The sequence below is a fragment of the Manis pentadactyla genome, chromosome 6 (assembly GCF_030020395.1).
Source record: "Manis pentadactyla isolate mManPen7 chromosome 6, mManPen7.hap1, whole genome shotgun sequence".
Classification (NCBI taxonomy): Eukaryota; Metazoa; Chordata; class Mammalia; order Pholidota; family Manidae; genus Manis; species Manis pentadactyla.
Window position 1 is genome coordinate 25,955,688 of NC_080024.1, and position 23,118 is coordinate 25,978,805.

General features: G+C 37.0%; 1 long non-coding RNA gene across 2 annotated transcripts in view; it reads left to right on the plus strand.

The window, feature by feature from the left end:
- LOC130684052 (uncharacterized) overlaps positions 1-23,118 on the plus strand; it is a 62,146-nt gene that overhangs the window by 17,735 nt on the left and 21,293 nt on the right. For both annotated transcript variants that reach the window (XR_008998180.1, XR_008998181.1), the window contains one exon: positions 16,241-16,314. This is a non-coding gene — a long non-coding RNA (uncharacterized LOC130684052). The remainder of the gene's footprint in view (positions 1-16,240; positions 16,315-23,118) is intronic.

Here is a 23,118-nt window from a genome sequence, read left to right on the forward strand (position 1 = left end):
GTGAAAAGGAACAAGACAAAAGATAGAATTATGTTAAATCACTCTAGGTCATCAGAAAGGCCTGGAAGTTATATACATTCTAATTTATACCACCTGAGGCCACTCTGCTCTCAGGAGAGTAGCTGGCTAGGGAAGATGTTTAGAGTTCAACTGTCTCCAATGAGGTTTATCTGCAATGCAGATTTTTTCTGAGCCTCTCCTAGCTATTCAGCCTCCAGACCTACCAGCTGCTCTCAGTCCTCCCAGCTGGCTCCACAGGATTTGTCTTCCCTGTAGACTGCTTCTGGGGTCATCCACCACCAGAACATATTCCAGATAAACACCTTTTCCTCCTAACTAACTTGTATTAAAGTCCCTACCAATCCCCAAAGTTACAAGGGTCCACTATCTCCTGACTCCAAGAAAGGTGTGTTATTGAGGAATTCTTTTTCACTTTCGGCCTCTGGCCTCAGAGATGGTATCTTTTGCAGGAGCTGTCTGTCAGTCCTTGTTGCAGAATGGAGTGGCATACCTCCTTGTAGGGCTGGGCAGCCAGGGCCCAGTGAGTGAGCTTGGAGGCAGCCACCTGGAACTGGCAGACTTCCCAGGGCCTCTCAGATACCGGATGTCAAATTCCCTGCTGTTCCTTCTCTGCAGGATTCCATCAGTTGAGCCAGGATTATGACTATACACCCTTTACTACAGAATAAGGTTATGCTTTCTTTACATGTACAGACTCGTGCTCAATTTTTTATGACTAAGCAAGCATATTGTTGAGAGGCTAATAGCTCAGATCTGTTCAGGTTTAAGCTTCTCTCACCCCAGCTGTGTGCTCATGACCAGTTACTCTGTAGGGAGATGTATCTATCCAGTAAATTTTAATAATCCTAAGGTCAAAGTTGTTTTGAGAAATAAATGTCACATTTATGAAGTACTTAGCAAGATTGTGAAGTAGTTAATAAATTTTAATTTTTAAAGGCTTACATTTTGAATCTACAAATTAAAATTACATTGTAAAACAGATTCTACTTAAGGACATTTCTACTACAAATTAGTACCTAGACATGGTTAGTAAATTATGGCTGGTATTCCAATTATTTTTATTTTTATTTATTTATATTTAGTGACAGACATTAGTTATAGGTGGCCAATAAATCTTTCCCAGTTTTTCCTTTTAGTTTTCTTTTTTGTCATGATAATGTAGAGTTTGACTTTCAGAACATTTCATGAAGTATCTCTTTGCTTTCTACTTCTCACATGAAAAAAATAATTCTCTTTTTAGGCTTAACTCTAGCCATGTTTCGTACTTCAGGAAAATGAATTTTTGTGTCTAAATGGAAAATGTATTTTCATAAGCTATTTAATAATCTTTGACATGTAAAACATTGCTTTAAAATAAGGTAAATAGCTTTTATTTTGTCTTGCCAATGGGTTTCAGCTCCGGGCAAGTTCACTATAGATTCAGTGTGACCAAAGAAATGACAGTAGAATGTTCTTGGGGTGAAAGGGTTATACCCAACTTTATTTCCAACGTGGCAGATCAATCACTAAAATCCCATCCACTCAGAGTGAGTCTGCACACAAGACGCCGGTCTCTGTCTCTAGGCCTCTCTGCTCCTGCAGCCATCCTCTGGGCCTGTCCTTGGCGCTGCCACCAGTCCAGCCTCTGCTCTGCTCTTCCGCAGCCTTGTAGCCATGCCCCCGTGTCGCCCAGAGCACTGGGCAGAGCTCTTTATATAGAGTCAATAGCAATGTACTGCCCACACTTGTGTAGTGAGCTAGCTAATCAGGACCTGGTGAGAAAACTGGCTACAGGAACTTTCATTTTATCCACATATTTATAGAGAGAATTTTTATGAATCATGTTCAAAATGCAGTGATCTTAGAAGTCAATATGCTATAGAGTTGTGCTCCTGGGAGTTTTTATTTCTTTAGTGTTTTTTCCCTTTGTGCTGCTAATGACTTATCAAGTGTGTAAATGGGAAGAATGTTGATTGATTTTGGTTCCATCAGTAATGATTCTTGAGTCTACTGCAAATCAGTTCTGGAGAGTTCAAATCACATTTGGCTGGGAACGTATTTTCTGCTAGGGAGGACCTGTAGATAAGAAAGTATAATGGACATTCAGCATCTTATTCTCCTTTGAAGGAGAACTACTTACATTTAAAAAATAAATCTTCACTCTTAAAGAATTATGCTTTGTATCTAGAATTGTGAAATAGATTTTCTACGTGACAACATTTAAAGAAGCTAGTTGTTTACTTGTGTGACATGCATAAACTCCTTTAAGATTCAGCTTCACAACTTTCTCTTTTCACAGATACTGTGTGAGAAAAATCTCCCAAACTAATTTATACAACATCTGACTAAAGCACATAACATAGTTGTTGTTTCTCTAAACTACTTGTTCATCTTTTGAATTTTATCTAGTCTGAAAAGGAAACTGACCGATATGCCTTACCTTCGGTTTCCAGCTCAAAGGTGGCTCAACTATTCATTTGCTTTTTATATTCCATCAAAATGAGACAAATCAACTCTCAGAGAAAGTTGGCAGATCAAAATATCATTGACTTTTAAAATAAAAATAAAAACGTAGAATATTTTTCTTCAAGTACATTAGGTAGAATTAGCAAAGGATGTGAAGAGGCTACCCGTTCAGTGATAAACTAAATATGTGTAAGCACTCATTGCATTTGATTTCACATGCTCCCCTTCAGTGGGGCTCCATGCCATCTTGGCTTCCCTTAGCTGTCCGAAGGATGGACCCTTTAATAGGTTCACTGGATCTGAATCCCAGCACTTGGAAGAGCTAGTATAAATAGGAAGCTGAATATAGAAAAAGCCTTAAAATTCTATTGCTGGTATTGATAATACCCATGACCATTAAAAATACATGTTCACACTGGGAATCTCCTTTAATCAGCTCACAGAACAGGAACTAGCACTCCTGGCAACTGAAAGAGACCAACAAAACTCAGGTTCTTATAAAAATCTTAGTGGAGTCTGAGCCTACCAAAACTGGACTTAATCTCCAATGGGTTTTTGTAAATGTGAAGAGGTTCCTATGGAGCTTGGTGCCACTTCTCTAAAATCAATATTACTCATTGGAAATTTTCTACCATTAAGATAGCTTCATAACTTGCCCTGTTTTCTGGAAATAAGAAGCAGACTGGCCAGAAACAGCCTGGCAGCCCTAGCAATGAGGCTAATGACTCAGGCAGACAACTCAACTTCAGAAATCAATGGCTTGAACTAAGCCCATTTATGAAAAATTTTTTAACCTTAAATATCGAAGAAAGATGAGACATCCTTAAGAAAGAGGATCACTGGCTGTGCACAGCCATTCTTTCATTCAGCTCCAACCAGGAGTCAAATTGGCTTCAAGTATGGGGACAGTAACAGTTGGTTGAATAGGACTGCCTGTCCAAACAGACCTGAAGCCAAGAAGTTTCTGGGAAAAATAAACTCCTTAGTTTATTTAAGGCTAGAGTACAGTGTGGAGACTACAATGTGGTGTGGCTATTATTTTTTTCTACATAGCATGTTTCCTGTGATAGATGCCTAAGAAGACCAAGACATTAATCGATAGTCAGCTGGGAAAGCTTTATCACCTCTCATGTACCCCTCTGTCTCTTGACGTAGTAACGTGAAAGTGGAGCTTAGCATAAACAATTGGCAGAATGTACTTAAGCAATATCCCTCCTAATGATTCCATGGACCTTTAAATGTAGAAGAGAGAAACAGGCACCGAGAAAACATTTAAGGGTATATTTTCAAAGCTTTTCTGTTAAATAGCGGGCAGCTCCTTTGCTCAATGTTAATAGCACAGTGGGGAGAAGAGTTACGCCCACTCTTTAATCCCTGCTTAACCTTTTCTCATTTTTTTATATCCTTCATTTTTAGCCAAATAATAGGACAGCCACAGCTTTGCACATTTTTGGCAGCATCTCAATTATGGGATACATGTAATGCTGTGAGAGGTCCCTTCTTTTTGGTAACTGTTCTGATCTTTCATCAGTGGAGCAATCCACAATGGCTGTTACTGGTTTCAAAATTGACCTAAGAGCTGTGTTTAGGTGGCAGAAAAAAAAAACATTTGGAAAAGTTTGCATAACACCAAGGTCAAGCCACAGATGTCCTGCTTTTTCTGGACAGAGGAATGTGCACATTCCCTGGGGGGACATGTTACACATTCCAGTGAGCTAAGAGTTCTGCCTTGCTGAGCTGTGGCAGGTCCCATGGTCTGCTGGAAGATTTTGTTTTGCATATTCTGTGCATTCACTAGTCTTCTGTGACTCACTGGCTCTCTCCGGCATTAAGGAGAGGTACCAAAAGGGAGGCTGTAAATGAGGATAAGGACCTGTAAAGGTTAGCAGACTTTATTCTTGGAATGATTGTTATTTGTTTAATCAGACTAGCTTCAGTCTAGCTTTCCTAGCAGGTACTGAGGTATTCAATAAATCTGTGTCCAGTGCTCTTGAAACAAGAATGCTGCACAAATCCATCTTAATCTGCCCTAATCCAGATGAGCCAGTTTGGTAGTTTGGCCCTTGAATCAACTAAAATGACTGTCACACAGGGAGTTCAAGTCCTATCTACGTAATCACAAATTGTATCAAAAAGGATTTTGCTCCTGGTCTTAAGAGTCTTTCCAACATCCATTTTAATGGTACATTTGTTCTCTGGTATGAACATCGGTAGTTAGAATATAATAGAAACAAAAAGGAGAAATTCTTAAAAGTGACTATTTTGCTTTCTCTTGGAAGTTTTCTATACAGGGTTTCCATGAACTTGGCCTTGGTGTCCCACTGGAGTAACTTACTTACAGTGGCAGTGGTTTACAGAGAGCAGCTGGGATCTTGCCATAACGTGCGGACATCAGGCCTATAATCTTGTGCATATGAGTCTTGTTTGTGAAAACACTGTTCAGTTCTTTTATTCCTTAAGCAAAAATGACAAACAATTATCCTGCAGTAAAAGAAAATACTGATAATTATAGTTTGCCAGGCATGTTGTATAAAGGGACAGGAAAGACAAAGTAGTTAGTGTCGGCAAATCTCAAAACAGAATACTTCTGCAGACTGAAATAAACTCCCACATCTAATGACCTCCCCACAGAAATCCTAAAAACACAAGACGCTGAACAAGACTATGGTTGTGGCATACTATGCATAATCAGAGAGATGGATATTTTAAACAGTCAAGAATTTCCCACTCTATTGTAGTTAAGTAAAGCAGAAATATACTGGGGGTGGGGGGCAGAGAGACTGCAAAGGTGAATAAGTAAGCTCTGAGAGGTAAATATTTAGGTAGAGGTAACTATACTGTTCTAGGAAGCAGTTTTTCAAGTGTAGTTTTTTTCTAGCTGCTACTCATTCTAGTCTTCTCCACTAAAATATTTTGGTGAGACTTAATTCAGTATGTTAGTTCTCTAAGACTTTTAGACAGCATTTATGGAAGTAGATTTGTTCAAAATGGGATCTTTTGCATGAAGCACATACCAGACTACTTCATTTTCTGACAATAATTGGTATCAGAAAAGGGGATATTTAATGTGAATTTTCCTCAAAGATCAAATTTCATTAAAAACATACTGAAAAACAGGAGAGGCAATCTTGCATTTACAAAAATAATAAAATGAGATATGATATAATAAGTTTATTATAGCTCTGCATAGAAATGTTTATATTACAGTTGCAACTATATTTTCATTCTAAGAGGAAAGAATGAATTGAGTAGTGTTTGGTTTGATTGGGAACTTCCCCACAAATTTTAGTAGAGTGTCCTCTATGTCACATTTGACTTTTCAGTGTGCTCCTTAAAAAGGCTGATTTTGTAAAAAAAATTCAAGGGCTTAATCAATTTTCCCTCATATCTTTATAATGATTGCAACATATAAATAATTATCTGCTAAAGTGAATATTATGTTCTCATCCTTATGGATTTTCACTTTTTCACTGGGAAACTGGTTTAACCATAACAAACCTTCATTTTGCCCTGATTGTTTTGCAAGACTTGCAGTTGCAATTTGCAGTTGAATGTGTTGTGTTGTCAGATACTGACATCTTCAGACAATCATCTGGGAATCAACTAAAGAACAAAGACCTTGACCTTTCGAGAAGCAGTAGAAGCTAGTGTTAACCAGGGGATAGATGCACATTCAAGTGGACAATCATTTTATAAATGTTCAGTTCACTAGCAACCGTATTCACATTGTGATCGATGTTCAGTTCACTAGCAACTGTATTCACATTGTGATCAGAGGACCTAGTGGAAAAGAAATTTTTCAAATTTTTAAAATGTTCTTCCTCACTTAAAGTTGTATATCAAGACCCTTCTTTTAAAAAGCAGTCATTTGCTTGACACCACTATGAAGGACCATTAGTAATATGTGTTCAGTCTTTTTGATTTCTGGCTCTTTCTGAAAGTTACTAGAAGACTATTTGTAAATATATGCCCATGGGAGAAATATAAAAGAAATGCAGAATTGCCATATGACTACACATACTTAGTTCTCAGGCACAATGAAAAGGTAGGTTGTTCCTCTGGGTATTAAGATGTTTAGAAAGAAATAAGGAAATTGATTTTTCAAATATACTAGATTCACCTCATGGACCCAACAGAAACTCTGGTTAAGTAGCCTGTATCTCTACAGTTGGGTATATAGAGAACCTTTAGAAAAGTCTGTAAAAATCCCTTTTTTTTAAATGACATTTTGAATGTAATAAGTAATTATGACATTTGATAGTTGAGATCATGTCTATGATTCATTTGCTTTTGCATCCAGGCTACCTTTCAGTTTTGGAGATAAGTAACTGCATAAGTAAATTATCATTTAAAGAAGCAATACCAACAGAAGAAGTGATACGTTAACTCAGGTGACATATGGTAAAGAAGGTCTGGTAACTGAAATTATTCCCTCCCTTTCAATGGTCTTAAGAGGACTGTAATCTTAAGAGGACTCTATGGTAAACTTACAGCATTAATGATATTAAATATGTGATTTACTGTTGTGTTCCTGTTAAACTTCAGAAGAAATATTTATTAAAGTTAAATGTCTTTTGAAGCTGTTTAATCATTAATGATCAGAAAAACTAATAGCATCTGCCAGTTAGTATAATAAAATAATAACAAATCTTACTCCATCACCAACACTTCTTATGTTACGCTGTGCATATCCAAGATACATTTCGAAGCAGGTGGCATTATAATTTCAAACAGAATTGGGAACTGATAATAAACACTGGATACAATTTAACATTTACAACATTTAAAAAAGTTCAGGCAGGTACTGAATACTTAATGTTTTTGTCCTTCCATTATATTAAAAAAGAGATACTTAAATACAGGGAGAAACAACTATTCTACTGAGTATGCCGTGCCCCTGTGACTGTGCTTCATCTCTGGTTCTGACGAGTTTGAAAGTCCCAGGCTAAAAACCTACTGCTGAAACTGCTCATATTTCTAGCTTCCATATTCTTCTCTTTGCTCTCCAAACTCCTCCAACATGTCCACTCATTTACTATCTCATTTCTTATCTGTCCCATTTTCTTCTTAGCAACTTTGCTACATTTTTCTTCACCCTACTACGCACTGAATATGTTTTTTGAGATATCTCCCATGCTGAACTTACAGAAAAATCAAATGGTTGCCTCTTGGCCTTTATGCCCAGTAACTTCTCTTTGCCACAGCAGTGATGCATTGCAAAGAAAACTGGAAACTTCATTTCAGCCTTGACTCTACCACCTGCAACTGACTGTGAGACCTCGTACAAGTTATAAAATATCAGAAGACTGTCAAAGATTAAATACTGTGCCTGTACATGAAACCTACTCTCAGTGGCCAGCCATTTCTCCTTGAAATCTCTTTTTCATAAGATTCTGCAATGCTGACATGTTGTTCATTATCACCTTTGCTAGCTCTTCCTCATCTTGCCTCCCTACCATTATCCTATCCCATGACTACTGATGTAGCCAAGACACTTCTTCCACATATATTTGCTGAGCTCATCCATTTCAAGATTAATCTTCCTTAGACACAACTTATTTATAATATCTTACCTAAAACCTCCAAGAAATCCCTGTTGCTGCAGAGTAAATATACTATCCTTCCAACCCGGATTCCAAGCTCTCTGTTTTATGGCCCCAACCTACATTTCCAATTCTCCCCAAATTCCCTGTGTGCCAACCACTTGTGGTTCTTGTGGCTCCATGCTCCCCTACTTCTGTTTTTTGCTTCTGCTGTTTTGTCAGTCTCTTTCTTCTATCCCTTATCCTCTGCTTGCCCAAATCATATTAACTTTATAAAACTCATCTTAAATACCATGCTCTCCTGAATAATTGAAATACAATACAGTCTTTCCTTTGAATCAGCATAGTTCCTGAATTGTGCTTTTTCTCCTGTACTCTCACCCTATGTTTTGTGTTACAGTTAATTACCATCCAGATAGGATTACATAAGCTCCTTGAAATCAGGGAGGGTGTTTCGTGCATTTTTAAAAAGGGTCTAAGTAGACAGGGTATAATTCAGTCTTTAATACAGAGTAACCAGTGAAGAAATATTTAGAGTGGATATTCTGAATATTTTGTTCTATTATAGGAATATTTTTCCACTGCTTGGGTTTAAATCTCTTTGAAAATGAACTTCTAAAAAATAATAGTAAATAATAATGATTTAGATTGTAGTATTAAAACCAGATGTAATAGTCACTGAGTCATTGACTTTTTTAATAGCAGCTATATTGAGATGTAATTCACATAGAAAAATTCAGTCTTTTAAATTATACAATTCAGTGATTTTTTAGTATAACCAGAGTTATGCAACCATCACCACTATTAGACATTTTGATCATAACCCATCCACCAAAGAAACCCCATACCACTTAGTAATCACTCCCTAGTTCCACCTCACATGTTCTCTGTAGGCAACTGCTAATTGAGTTTCCATCTCTATTCATTTGCCTTTTCTTCTGGATATTTCATATAAGTGAAGTAATATAATTAACGGTCTTGTGTGAGAGGTTTCTTTCACTCAACATCAGTATTTCCAGGGTTCATCCATGTTGTAGCAAGTATCAGAACTTCATTGCTTTTTATGACTGGATAACATTCTGTCAAACGGATTTGCCACATTTTATTAATCCCTTCATTGGTTGATCTCTATTTAGGTTGTTGGGTAATTGATTTTTAAAACCAAAAAGGAACCCAGTGATTATTTTCTAAAATACCCTCCTTTTATGCAAGTGAAACCCTTAGGAAGCTCTAAGAAGGTATTTCTAGACCCTTATTTAAATGGTTATTGAGTTTCTTATTATTTAGATGCTAGGTTGATAAAATATGTTGCAAACATTCATTCATTCTTTTATTCATTTTTCCGTATGGTTAATAAATAGAGCACCAAGTCCTTATGGTCTGGGTAGCAAAAACAGTTATGGTTCTTGTCATTATGAAATGTACAGTTTAGTAGGGAATCAGCTTTTAATCATATAATCACATAAATAAATGCAGACTTAGAACTAATGGTTCTGAAGGAGAGATTCAGGAATTGACTTGTCAGAGAAGACAATTTAGCTGTTATCTATGAATAAGTAATAATTCATTAGGCAAAGAGAACAGAAAAGAGCCTTCCAGGTTAGGCAAATGCATGTGCAAAGGCCCTGAGCCATATGGGAGCATGACATATAAGGGGGAAATGCCAAGAGGTCAGTGTAACAGGAGACAGCAGGGTGAGGGAAGCATGGTTTAGAGTGAGGCTGGAGAGATAAATAAAGTCAGGTGAGACAGAGTATTCCAGGGCATGGAAATAGTCTTTAGTCATTTTCTAAGACCATTGGACCACTGACTTATCCCTAATGCAAGCAAAAGGAAAATGCACATTGCCTTACATTTCTCTTCCTGGGCTGAGAGGCATTACAAAATCTAAAACTTGGTGGGTAATACATATTTTTGTCAAAACTTATGGTAGAATCAGCGGCATTTGAAGTTTGTTTTTATTGAATTCCTTGTTATCCAAAGTAGAAACTTGTATTGTGCTCACAGAATAAACAGCCTCCTTATTAGAATTCTCCAATTCAGTTTTGTAAAGAACTCTTCTTCCCAACCCTCCTACAGAATTAGCAATCAAAGCTACTTGAGGAGTAATAAATAGATATATAAAGGTCACATCTTTTTCTGTTGCACAACCATGTAAAATCTAGAGTACAAAAATAGTTGTGTAAACTGCAAATGGTTAATACCTAGTACTTTAACCCAAATTTTTTAAAACTTGAGGTCCATTGCTTCCAGGCAGTACATGAATGGGACCCAGGGAGCTTTTGTACAAATAAAGGTTATACCTACATGGATGTGAATCCTAAGTTTTCATTAAATTTTATAAAGAGTCTACCACATATCACATACAAAAAGCTAAAACAGCTAAATTCCTATAGTAGTGACCAGTAATGAGAAGTATTCCGGAGAATGAAATGAATGGAGTTAGATTACATGAGTCTAAGAGCCCCAGGCAGCATCTATGGAAATCCATGGTCATCAACAAAATTGCACAGTTGTGATGAAAACATGAGCCTCTCGGTTGTGATGAAAACATGAACCTCTCGAGCACAACTGTCTGACACGTTTCTAAAAGAAGCTTCCAGAGGTAACACTTTACAGGCAGAAATAGCATGAATATGAGAAAAGTGCTTTCAGTTGTTACAATTTAAGAAGCAGAGAACATAAAGGAAAACCAAGTATTACATTATGTCAAGTGACCCTAAAATCTACCAGCATGTCATAATTACCAAAACAGGAAGAGGATAAAAGCTCTATATAACTCCAACAAAAGAGCTGGAAGGCAGGTCCACTGGGCCTCTTCAAAACATGGAATTTTACAAGATTTTTTTCCCAAGAGAGATGGCTCTGTGATAGGTTTTTAGCTTCATTTCATTCAACGCTTTCATCAGACATTAATAATGAAATTATTCAGTTAAAAAAATTCTTGGCAGTCGTCTCTTTTATAGGTTTTTCTTCAAAAGAATTCACACCTCTTTGCCAATATAATAAACAGAATATAATCAATTCTTGCAATTTTGAATGACAAAAACAAATTACTTGTAGTTTAAAAATGTTTTCATTCAACTATGAAGTTATCAGAATAAGTTTTATCTGACTTTTATAGATGCTTTATTACAATAACAGATTTCTTTTAAAATATCTTCACAGGTGATTTCTTTTTGAGAAAAAAGGATTTTAATTATTTAATTATCTAAGAGAAATCACCATTTGTATAATGCTCAAATGTGATTCTCTGGGAAACTGGAAACCAGAAATTTCCCCTGGGTCTGTTGTGGCTGAGTGTGTCACCTGCCATATAATGGCATAAATGTGGCCCTTGTCAGAAACTGTCCTATTCAGTAGTAGGCAACTATAGCAAGGAATTTGTTAAATAAATGATGAGAACTATTAAGTAGACATTTTTATTTACACTGAAAATTTAAAGGCTATTAGATGCTGCTGCACTTGGTCAATACAATACTCAAGAACTTGGTGAGAAATGAATAGTAGGTGCCTTTTGTGATAGTGCATGGGCTTCTTTAAAGCATATGATGTTTTTATCATCATATTAGGACAGGTTTCAAAGGGCATCTTATTTAAGAACAGAGTAACTTAGAACTCTTTGGACACTGAAGGGCCCTTGTCTCTCGGCCTATCAGCAGTTATATGTGTTTTCTTATAGACAATGTAGTAGAAATCTATATTCCAGATTCTAGTGTTATTTATAAGTCATATCAGGATCAATATGTTGTGTTATTTCAAAATTTTATCAGGATCATAGACCCCTTCATGTCTATGCTCTAATGGTTTTTCACTGAATTACTGAAGGCTATGACTGCCTGTGGTCACCAAGAAATCTCCAACGTATGAGTGAGAGAGGTTTAAGGGTTTGAAGCAGACTTGTTGTGTGCAAGGAAAACAAATTCAGTTCATGCTAACTAGACAGCCACCCAAAATGAGAGGCGAAGAGGTAATCACAAATGGCTTCCAGTCTCTTAACTTTTTTTTTCTCTAGCCACGTTGAGTTTACTTTTAGCTCACTGAATTTCAATTTGGCATTACATTAAAAAATCAGACGGATGGAGATGAAGAAAGTAACATCATAAACAAAATAAAACCACATAAACATAAAAAAAAACATGTAGGATCTGCATGCTTCACTAAGAAGGTACTTCAAAAATCCTTAACGTCGGAGCTTCTGCTAACGGCAAAGTAATGCAAGTCACTAGGTGCCGGGGACACCCAGGGCAGGCCGCTGGCCTTCACCGTGCTGGGAATATCCTGGAGACATGCGGCGGCCTGTGGGAGTGGGGAGAGTAGCCCCCACGTGGAGTTAGACCACTCTAAGACACTAAGACTTTTGTAATGTAATTATTGGGAGCCACAGTTTTTCTAATACATCATTAAAGTCTCAGTAATTTTCTTTAAAGACTGTTGACTCTTCAATGAATTAGAGTAGCTCTAAAAACCATTCTCAGAGGGTGAAGGTGTAACCCTACCTCTGCAGCAAACTTCCGTGCTTGCAAATACCAAAGGTGGCTGATGTAGTCTCAGGGGAACCCAAGCAAGGCATCAGCAGCCCTCACATTTCTTTTGGAACAACAGTAATTAGAGCAGCTGGAATATTTGCAACCTCATTGGCTCACTTGCTGTGTTTTCTACGGCTTAGACTTTAATCTTATTTCGGTATGTGTTTGTCTAAATCAGACACATGTAGCTTGCTTATACACACTAAGTGGCCTCTAGGAGCTTTAGATAAAAGCCTTCCCTGAGCATGGAATGCTTCGGGTTCTCCCCCGTCTGGCCACAGCTCTGCAGTTCTGTCTCTCGGTGCCTCACCGCCTGTGTTGATTTCTTTACTCCTGTGTCGTCTGTTCCCACTGCCATTCATCTCAGTGGGGTCTGTAAACTTAAATCCAAGCCAATTAAATAAAGCATAATAATAGAACACCCTTCTGAAAGGAGTACAAAGGAGGGTAATTGCATGGCCACGGACAGAATAACAGAAGAGCGGAAAAATATTTTAAAGAACTCCCCAGCAGACAATCTGATCTGCCTCCTCCTTTGCTTCCTATTTATAGGGACCCAAACTCTTTTTTTTTCCTTTTCTTTTCAGTTACCACCATCTCTATGCAGAGTCCTCCCTTTCATTAGGTGAAGCCTTAATGAATATCTTTGTGCGGTTTAATATTGCTAAGATTACTGATGGGAGAATTATTGCATCATGCATTTAAGAATATTGTTATAAAATTACTAGAACATCTGGGAGTTCTGATATAGTGGATTCAGATATATATCAAAGCTAGCTTTTATTCTGGTGTATTTTCTCAGCCAATAAATAATATTCTCATTCAATTAAGAAATCTTCACTTTTTGAAGTGGATCATTATTGGCAATTTCTTTAGTAATAAAATGTTGACTTCCACTTTTAAGAAAATAACTTGGGGAGGAAAATAAGATATTTTAAATTTGCATTACAGAAGGGGGAGGGATGGATGCCAACTGAGTCCCCACTGTGCTAAGTTTAAACACACTGTCTCTTGAACAATATGCAACAAAAAATGAAGGCCTGCATCAGCTGGAAATCACCCTTAATTGTAAACTCTTACCCAAGACTCCAGTGAGTTGATGAAATCCATTGGCATCTAGAGCTTTTAGCTCTTCAAGCTAAAAGTACATTTGTCAGGATTTCATTTTTCCAGTCAGATGACTTCAGCAAGGTGCATATTTTCTTCTGCCAGGTGGAGTCCTCTTTTCTAAATGCACACCTTTTCAAATGATCGAGCCGTCAGAATGTCCTCAGAAAGTGCAGAAGCTCAAGGAAAGAATATCACCAGTGATCTGAATTCTGCCTGAGAGCACAGCTGGAATTTGAGTGCTCACACTGACCTCAAACATAGCCTGATATTCTAACACAGCCAAATGCCTCCTTGGTGAAACCTCTGTATCCTACTGCAGGTTGACAGATGGCTCCCAGCAGGTGACCTTGGGGCTATTAGTGAATGAGATGCTTGCTTTTTCTGGCAGAATCCTTCTCAAAGACACTGTATGTCCTAAGAACTTTTAAAAGACATTTGGCTACTAAACAAAACCAAAGAGAAGAGCTGAAGCTAAAAAATTATCTATTGACTTGAACTCTGCTGTATTTACACATAATCTCTTCACAAGGGTATACAGTAGTGCTGATAAAGAAATACTATTTGAACACTGATATTGACACATCATCAATTCTACAGTTGTCAAAGCACATTTCCATAGGTGGTTTTATTTAATTCTTGCAGCAACTCTAAAAGGGAAATCTCATTAATAATCTCCACTTTATGGATGATAAAACTAAGGATCCAAAAAGTTAAAAGATCTGCCCAATATTCTGTAGGTAGTAGGTGATAGGCCAGGGATCCAAATAGCCTCCATATGCAAAGTTTATGTTATTTTTATTTCAGAGGTCTAATTAATAAAATTCTTGGCATCATGATGCCAATAAAATTCATGGCAGCATGATGGATGTGGCCCATGGACCATAGTTTTCTGTCCCCTGGTCCATAGAATTCCATTTCTGTCCTTATTTTTACTAGGGTAAAAAATACATGCACATGTATATAATGTCTTGCACACTTGTACACATGTGCATGTGTACTTGAAAGTCATGAAGATAAGTATAAAAACTATGCAACATTAAGGAATTTAAAGAGGAAACATTTTCCTGATATTTTTTTTGTGATATTTTATTCAGCATTCATTGATTAAGTACCAAAGGACTCTTTCTATCTGAACAAGGTCCAGTGCTGATCTGCCATTTCAAATTTTTTTTAAGATCATATACAAGTTTTAATACACTTTTAATCAAAACTACCTTTAACACTTCTTTAAATAGTCTTAAATTATTGTATATAGACCTCTGTGTAATAATATTTTATGTATTCCAAATTTGAGAACTACTGAACTGGACTAATGGGGGAAAAATATCTATTCAGAAGTCTGGTTGGTCAAATTTTTTTCCCTAAAATAACTGTCAAATTATTTGAGGGAATGGAACATGCAACTGTTTGTTCTTGCCTGCAGGATTTTCTTTATTTTTTTTAATGTTAAGCTTCCTTAACTGTAATGTTCATTAATAGACTTTTGATGCTGCACATTCTGTGTGAATTCTCACAGATTAGGTGAACTAATACACGTCAAAGCACATAATACAGAACCTGGCCCAGATAATGTTTGTGACTTTTGAATAAACACTTGTCTGCTCTTACCCATATACACAGTTCTCTGAAGGGTCATAGAGAAGAAATGAGCCACCTGCTTCTTCCTTCCCAAGTTTACATTCCCTACTGGGTCACGAAGTATAGGTAATAGCTATCACCGTTTGAGTCTTAGGGTTCCTTACTTGTAGAGTAGTATCTTCCTTCATATGATGGGATCCACTGTACCGGGTGTGAAACAACACAGGCTTTGGCAAAAACACATAGAGATGCATAGATTTAGACACCTGTTGTAAGAGAGCAGGACTTCAAAGTGGGCCTCAGCTCTGCCCCTTGCATTTACTACTTATTATTGAGGATGACTATACCTTAATGGCTTGGAAGCTACAAGAAAAGCCTAGTGCCTTCTCATAATTGTGTTTATTTCTAGGTAGCACTGCAGTAAGAAGTACTCTGTGTTGTTCTAGTGGAATTTCTAAGCAGAACTTCTAATCCAGAATGACTTTAGGATTCTGAATGTCAAGATAATTTTAGTGCTATACAGAGAAAATTTAATTAGTTAAATTCCTCTGCATCCTGTGCTGGAGGGAATCAATACAAACTGGGCTAGAGGCCCAGTCTTCTAAAGCTTATTGGATATGATTAATGATTTAATAGTATGAGTATATTCTCTTGGGAGAGAATATAATTGCTAACTGTTTATTAGCTGAAAACAATTTACACAATTTAAAGTTTTGTTTTTCCTTGGATAATACTTATGAAGCTTCACTGGACTGAAGCTAGGAAGTAGAAAAAGCATACAACAGTTGACATTTTTACTTTATTCCAAACACCTGAAAGAGTGTCTAGCTGATTGTAAATGTTCACGTATGACTATAGAGATCTACCATGAAGTTCATCTCATAGTCTCATAGCTACCCAGTATAAAAAGAGAAAGCCATGAATTGAAATTGGTATGGATATAGATGACATAATTAATGTATATGGATTAGATATTATTAATTACTAATTTCCTAAATTCTTTTTTTTTAACAGAAAGAAGCCAGAACTCGTTATCAACCCTTTGAGAACACAGCATAACGGACTTCCTTTACTACTTCCTTGAATAGGTAAGACCCTGTCCTCTCTACATTAGAAGAGCTACTCACAATTCTGAAAAATAACTCTTTGTTAAGGAGATTTTTAAAAAATCTTTATAAATAAATATCAGTTCATTTTGATAAGGGAGAAATACACATGAATGCCACAGGTAATAGGTTTAAGATTATTAAAATAACACTGCATGATGTTTTGAGTGTTTTAACAGTGAAAGAATGAGAAATTCATTCTCCAAAATGAGGATCAGACTCATCCTGTCTCCCCTGCTATGGCTAACAATACCAGCAGTAGTTTCTGAACACTTACTATGTGCCAGGCATGATCCTACATGACTTACTCTACATAAACTAACCCATTAGTTCCTTAGAGCAGCTCTGTGAGTAGATACAGGGATCACCCCCATTTTACAATCAGGGGCATGAGGCAGAGAGAAAGGAGGCAGGGAGATTTAGGAGTTTGCCTACAAAGCTGTATACACGGGTCTGGGAGTAGCAGGCACTGGAAGGCCCTCCAGCCCTCGCCGTTATGGGAGAGCAGTTTCATGCTGTGGTGGAAATGCCCAGCCATTAGGCTCTCCTGTGTTCTGAGTTAGTTCTCTCTTAAGTTATAGAACAAAAAAATTCATTTACTGAAAAGCCATAGCAAGTAAACATGTATTTGATGTTTGTACTTGTTATTTTACAGTTGTTGCATTGAGAAATAATAAAGGAATGTATGTAAGTAAAGACATACGAAGGTATATAAGTAAATAAAGGAGTGTATATACTTTAGGTTAGTTTACAAGCAGAAAGAATATTTGACTTTATTTTACATCTTCCTTTAAACCCTAAATTCCTTGATAAAAGCAGAATAAAGTGACAAAAGGGATACAAATGAATGATTGCTTGGTCTAGGAAATGAAGACTACGTTTTCATTTAATTTCTCCTTATTAGAAGTACTGAATATCCAGTCTTAAATTGGCCACAGCAGTATGTTTCACTGCTTTTACTATTTCTTTATTATTTTGCTTCTATCAAGAACATTTGCAGAATTTTCAAAGCAAAATATAGAAAACATTGTAATAAATACCTAAATATCAGCCTCATGGATGAAACAACTGCTAACATTCAGTTTTCTTCAAATATTCATCTTTTCCAAAGAAAGAAACCATCACAGAAAAAGCAAAATCTCACTCTGCTCCCTTTCCATTCTTCCTAAAAGGCGTCACAATCCTGATGATGATATAACCTTCTTTTGCACGTTCTAATGGTTTAATGGCATGTTCTAATAGTTCTCATTATTTAATGTGTATAAAATATTATGTCATATAATTATTTTTACTTGAAAAGTTTACCCAAGTGGTATCATACTATAGATATTCTCCTGCAGCCTGCTTTCACCCACCGTTATATTTAGAGATTCATGCATATAGATATATGAAGCTCTGGTTGACTCATTCTGTCATAAAGTTGACTCATTTTAATGTTTCAATCATCTGGTGCTTACTATTATTAATTATTACTTCTAAATAACTTTCAGAAACTTGAAGATTTAATACTAAAACGATTTAAGTATGGCTTTCAAAGTATCTTTGGGATTTGTGTGAAAGAAATTTGAAGTTCTTAATATGTGACATCATGCCAATTCTGTTTATGTTCATTTTTTTCTATTAGGAAGGCATTTGCTATGGGCACTAAGGATCTTGGTAACTAATGGGACTTATGCTTCTGCTACTTTGCCATAACACAATAATTGAAATCTGTTTTATTTACCCACAGGTGAAATTCTGACTATTCCCAAATACAATGTAAATACTCCCTTTGAAATTTAAAAGATACTTAATAAAGACACTCTTGTTGGCTCATGGTAATTGCTCATATTCCCTTCAAAAATCATGAGAGAAACTTAAGGAATTTTTCCTAATTTTTTTGTAACACTGCAGTTAATTCTAGAATTTAAGGTAAAAGGCCAATATACACTAGGTAGATTTATAGACATAGAATCTTATAACGGTTTTATTCTCTGAAGGAAGTAAATTACTACTCTGGCAGAGCCAGGCCAACAAAGAACAGATAAACTAACTTTGCTGGGCTAATATAAGGAAATACAAGACTTGATGTAGGCCTTGCAGGTCAGAAGCACAGTGCAATTTTCATATGAGGAAATTGAGGACCCTATGTGTCAGCAAACCTAGTCAAGATCATATAATGATTATAGGGCCTAGATTCAAACTCATCTCTCCTAGACTCCAAAACTATACTGCCTACCAGAAAAAGAATTGGGAAAACCTAACTTATGTGATATATAAATAGCAGTTTCATTTATTCCACCGGTATTTTATGTGAGTTGAAAGAATTGATGTTAGAAAAGCAGGGAAGGCACAATATCCACACAGAGTGAGGAAACAGGCTGGCAATAGCAAAGTTCGCTTCAATGACACCATAAAGGCGACTATTTAATTAGAGATCTCTATTTTGCTCTGCTATCCTAACATTGTTTACCAGGAAATTACCTTTGTAGTCACCCAGCCATGCCGATTAAATTTAATTGAATGGGATAAGGGGAGTGCAAATGTTTTGTAAATGACCAAATCTTTGGAATCATTTGCGAATATTACTAATTATTCTGTAAAATTTAGAACTGAATTTTTCAAACCTAATACATTAATTCTAAATACAAAGGTTGATGTATGCCTCTGAAGTTTTATAGTATTAACTTCATATAGGATCAGCATCTCTGAACACAAAAGCCCCATGTAAACATTACAGTGTGGTAAACACCCTGATGATTTAGTTCCAGCCCCACCACCTTTTAGAGGCACATTGCTTAACCTCCTTAAGCCTCATAACAGATAATAAGAGTACCAAGTTCATGCTTGTTAAGAATCTGATCATTTCTCATGATCTCTACCTTTTTCATTGGAATCCACTCTCTCTCACCTTGACCTCTGCAGTAGCCTCATTTGTTCAATCTTGCTCTTCTGTAGTCTATTGTTCACATAGTGTGATCCTTCATTCCTCTAAAATCAATTGATAGGAGTATTTTATTCAAAGTCCACCAATGGCTGCCCATAATAGTCAAAATATAGCCCACACTGCTGCTGTGGCCAGCAAGGTGCTATGTAAACAGGCATCTTCTGTCTCCCTAACATCATCTCAACATCCTCTCCTCTCATGTGCGGCCTTCTGAGTTGTGTCTGTACGAGTGTCCCTATCTTGGTGGTCCTCACTTGTTGAAGGACTGTACAGGCATGCAAAAGTTACTGTGGAATGTACAATATCTTTAGTGCACATCATTGATGGTTATTGTTTTAAGGAATCTTTCAGTTTGTCTTAGTAGAATCCATCACTTCTGGAATGCTGAGGCACTTTCATGCATGTTTTTGACACATGATTTTTAAAGCATTACGACAGAACTTTACACTGAGGATATGTAGTTGAATCTTAATATATAGAACCAACACACAAGGCAAATTAAGGATAAATTAGCTGGGTGGAAATGAGAAAGCAATTTTAAGAGCAAAAAATATTTATTATTCCATGCCATCTTTTATCCAAATAATTAAGATTTGTCACAGCCTGACATTGCTTAAATTTTGCTTTGTCCTCAGAATAGATTGATGTCTTTTCATCATTCATAAATGGATGAAATTTATCCTTTAAGACCATTTTCTGTAAAATAGACTGACATTTTTGTTGTTGTTTTATATTTACAATATTCCTTGGGAGTAGCACTTGAGTTTTTACATTGTTGAAAACACTTGGCAAGAAAGAAACAAACAGTAGGACCACAATGCCCCAACAGTTAAAGAAAAGAGAAAACCTGGCATTTTCCCCATTCTCTCTGAAAATAATAAGTACCTTGACTTGTGCTGAGTGCTGTCTCATCAGGATTCAGCTTCAGTCCATGGCACACAATGTGAAAAATTTTGAAAATGCTCTAAGACAGATTTTGGGGGTAAATTAGGATATCAGATGTTCCCTTTATGAAAGCCTCTCCTAATCTATACTATCAGCTGGCAGTCACACCAGACCCCAAACTGTTCTGACTCTTACTGAGCAAGAACCTATTCCAGGGGTGAGGTTTTGAAGAGGGATGTCTTGTGGTTAACTAGAGACAGAAAGATGGAGAATTGCCCACAGACTCTGGCAGGAGTTAAAATAACAATAACAGTCCTCCTACTTAACAGGCTGAGTCATAAGCACATTCTGCTGATTTATCAGCAATTCCAAGCAGATTGTTTGGGCTGCAATTCTGTAGGCAGAGGTGGGTGCCACCTGCTGTAAAAGGCTCTAGTTCTTGTCAGGAGGGTGCTGTTATTCAGCCTTCCCTTTTAGCAGTTTGGTCAAAAGGAGAAAGGAAAAAACAAAAATGTATTGCTGAGGAGCACTTTTTCTAATGCTTAGAATTAGAAGGTGGTTATTATGCATATAGTTCTTGTACTGTCCATGAGGATACATCATTTAAAGAGGGCAGCTTATTATGGAAGGTCTTAAAAGTCAAATCTTGTTGGAAGTTTGACTTCAGAAAATTCTGTAGACCAGTTGCAATAATCTCATCTCAGTTAATTTGGAGAAGGGGTCAAGACCAATGGAAACCTACTTTGTGCTTATGCAGATAAGGGAAATTATTATGTGGTAACTGAGCCACCTCATAATCTGAGGGCTGTGCACTCTCACTCCCTCAGCCTAGGCCTCCAGTGCATGTACCTGACCCTTTCAGTGGCCTTTGATGAATCTCCCATTTCCTAACTCTTTTAAAACCGAGCTCTCCTGCATGCTGGCACCATATGATTTTTTTTTTCTTTTACATCAGATCATTTATTTTTCCTACTTAAAATTTTCCTATGATATAAAAGTCCAAACTCATTGAAGACCCTTCAAAACAGGGCTCCAAGCAGCTATTTCTAGACGATCTACAATTCCTCCCTCCTACTCAATTGCCTTTCTTTGCTTCTAAGCATGACAGACAACTTACTGCTTCTTCAAATTGATTCCTCTTTGTATACCATGTTTTTCTCATGTTACTATTGCCTTTGTCACTTTGGAAGTCCAGCCTAAATACCCATTTTCCCCTTGTCTGACTTACAAAAGCCTATGTCTTTTTTATTCAAATGTCGTTCCTTCTATGAAACTTTCTTCTCTTGCCTCCAAAATGGAATCAATTGTGCCTTGGGAGAGGAAGGGCTTCCATGGCCCTTTAAGCATGGAATAGACTACAGAAAAATCATCTTGGTGCACAGTTATTTCCATATCTGTCTTTCTCCCTAGCTCTGTGAAGTCTCCAACGGCAAAAGTTTTGTCTTTTCCATGTTTGTGCCTCCAGAACTATGTTATTAGATTTGAAACAGAATAATATTTAATAAATTATTGTTAATAGTTAACAACAATAAATAATAATTCAAAGAATGAGAATGTGGTAAATAAACAAGGGATTGATGAAGTGGAAAATAAATGAGTTGTAGCTCCAGGTAGGTTTATAAAATAAGTTTATGGTGGTGGTGGTGGTTTTATTGTCGTTTCTTTTGTGTGTGTGATTGCTTGTGTGTCTTGGATCGAAAAAAAAGCTTATAGTCAAAAAGTAAGGGAAGGAGCATGAGGCTGTGGGTCCACAAGGGGATATTTAAGGAAATAACCTTTGGAGGAGGCAGGAAAAGATATGATAGAGGATAGACAGAGTAATATTGTCAAAAACAAGGGCCACCTGCTTCTCTAAGTAAAGATGGAGACAATGAAGGAGGATAGAGACAGGGGAGACCAGAAGTGGACCAATAAAGTCTTTTATCTCCTGTCTCAAGAAAGACAGAGCTTCCACTTTGTCCTCAGCAAGCATCAGACTGTCTTCAGGTTTTCTGAAAGTGATTGCAAATTCTGTCTCCTCCTTGGCCACAAAGCGAGTATTACAAAAGGACCAACCCAAGGCTGGGCCATCTCTGCTCCAGCCACACCAGAAAAGTAGAGGGGTGTGAAGGGAATCATTTCAGGAGAGCACGAGGAAATGCTCTTTTCTCAAGTTTGCTCTCTCACTTCTCCCATCCAACACCCACAGGCTATTCTGGCTGCTGTCAGGGTTTGCTGCGCAGGCAGTAAATGTGGGAGAGTTAAATTTGTTTGATTTAACCCTGTTGCCTCTATTAGTCTCATCCTTTTTTCCCTTAATCTCATTATTCTTTTCTTCAAACCAGGTATATTAGTTAGGATTGGCTAATGGCTAAAACGAACGGATCCAGAAATGTGTCATAACTTTCTTTGATAGGCATGTGGGTTGGGAGGCTGTCTGTCCTCTTCATGGTCAACTAGGGATCCAGATTAGTGGCGCCACTTTCCGACAGAGGATACTTGCATTTGTGGCTTTCCTTGGCCATTGTTGCCCTCCAGGAGTAAAGTGGCAAAAACCAAGGAGGAGAACATGGGAGCTGAATGTGAAGCAACCCCAGGCGTAGACGTACCACATGTGCTCGTATCCCACAGGTGAAAGCTGAGTCACTTGACCACACCTACCTGCAAAGGATGTTAGGAAATAAGTCTCCTGCTGTGTTCTCCAGAAAAAGAAGGAAGAGATTTTGGTAAATTGCTACTAGTCTCTGTTACACCAAGGGAAAAATCCATAGAATTAATGTATTTGAACATCTCAATTGAACAGCTCAAACCCTGGCAAGAATTGAAGACAGTCATACCATAGAGATAAAACTGAATCATAATTTATTTCAATATTATATTAAAACAGTAAATATATTGGGTACATCAGTTTATCAAAGTTAATTCTTACAGAAGTACACAAAATATTTTTAAAACCCTCCTTATAAAATTGGTCTTGTGTCCAAACGTATAATGAC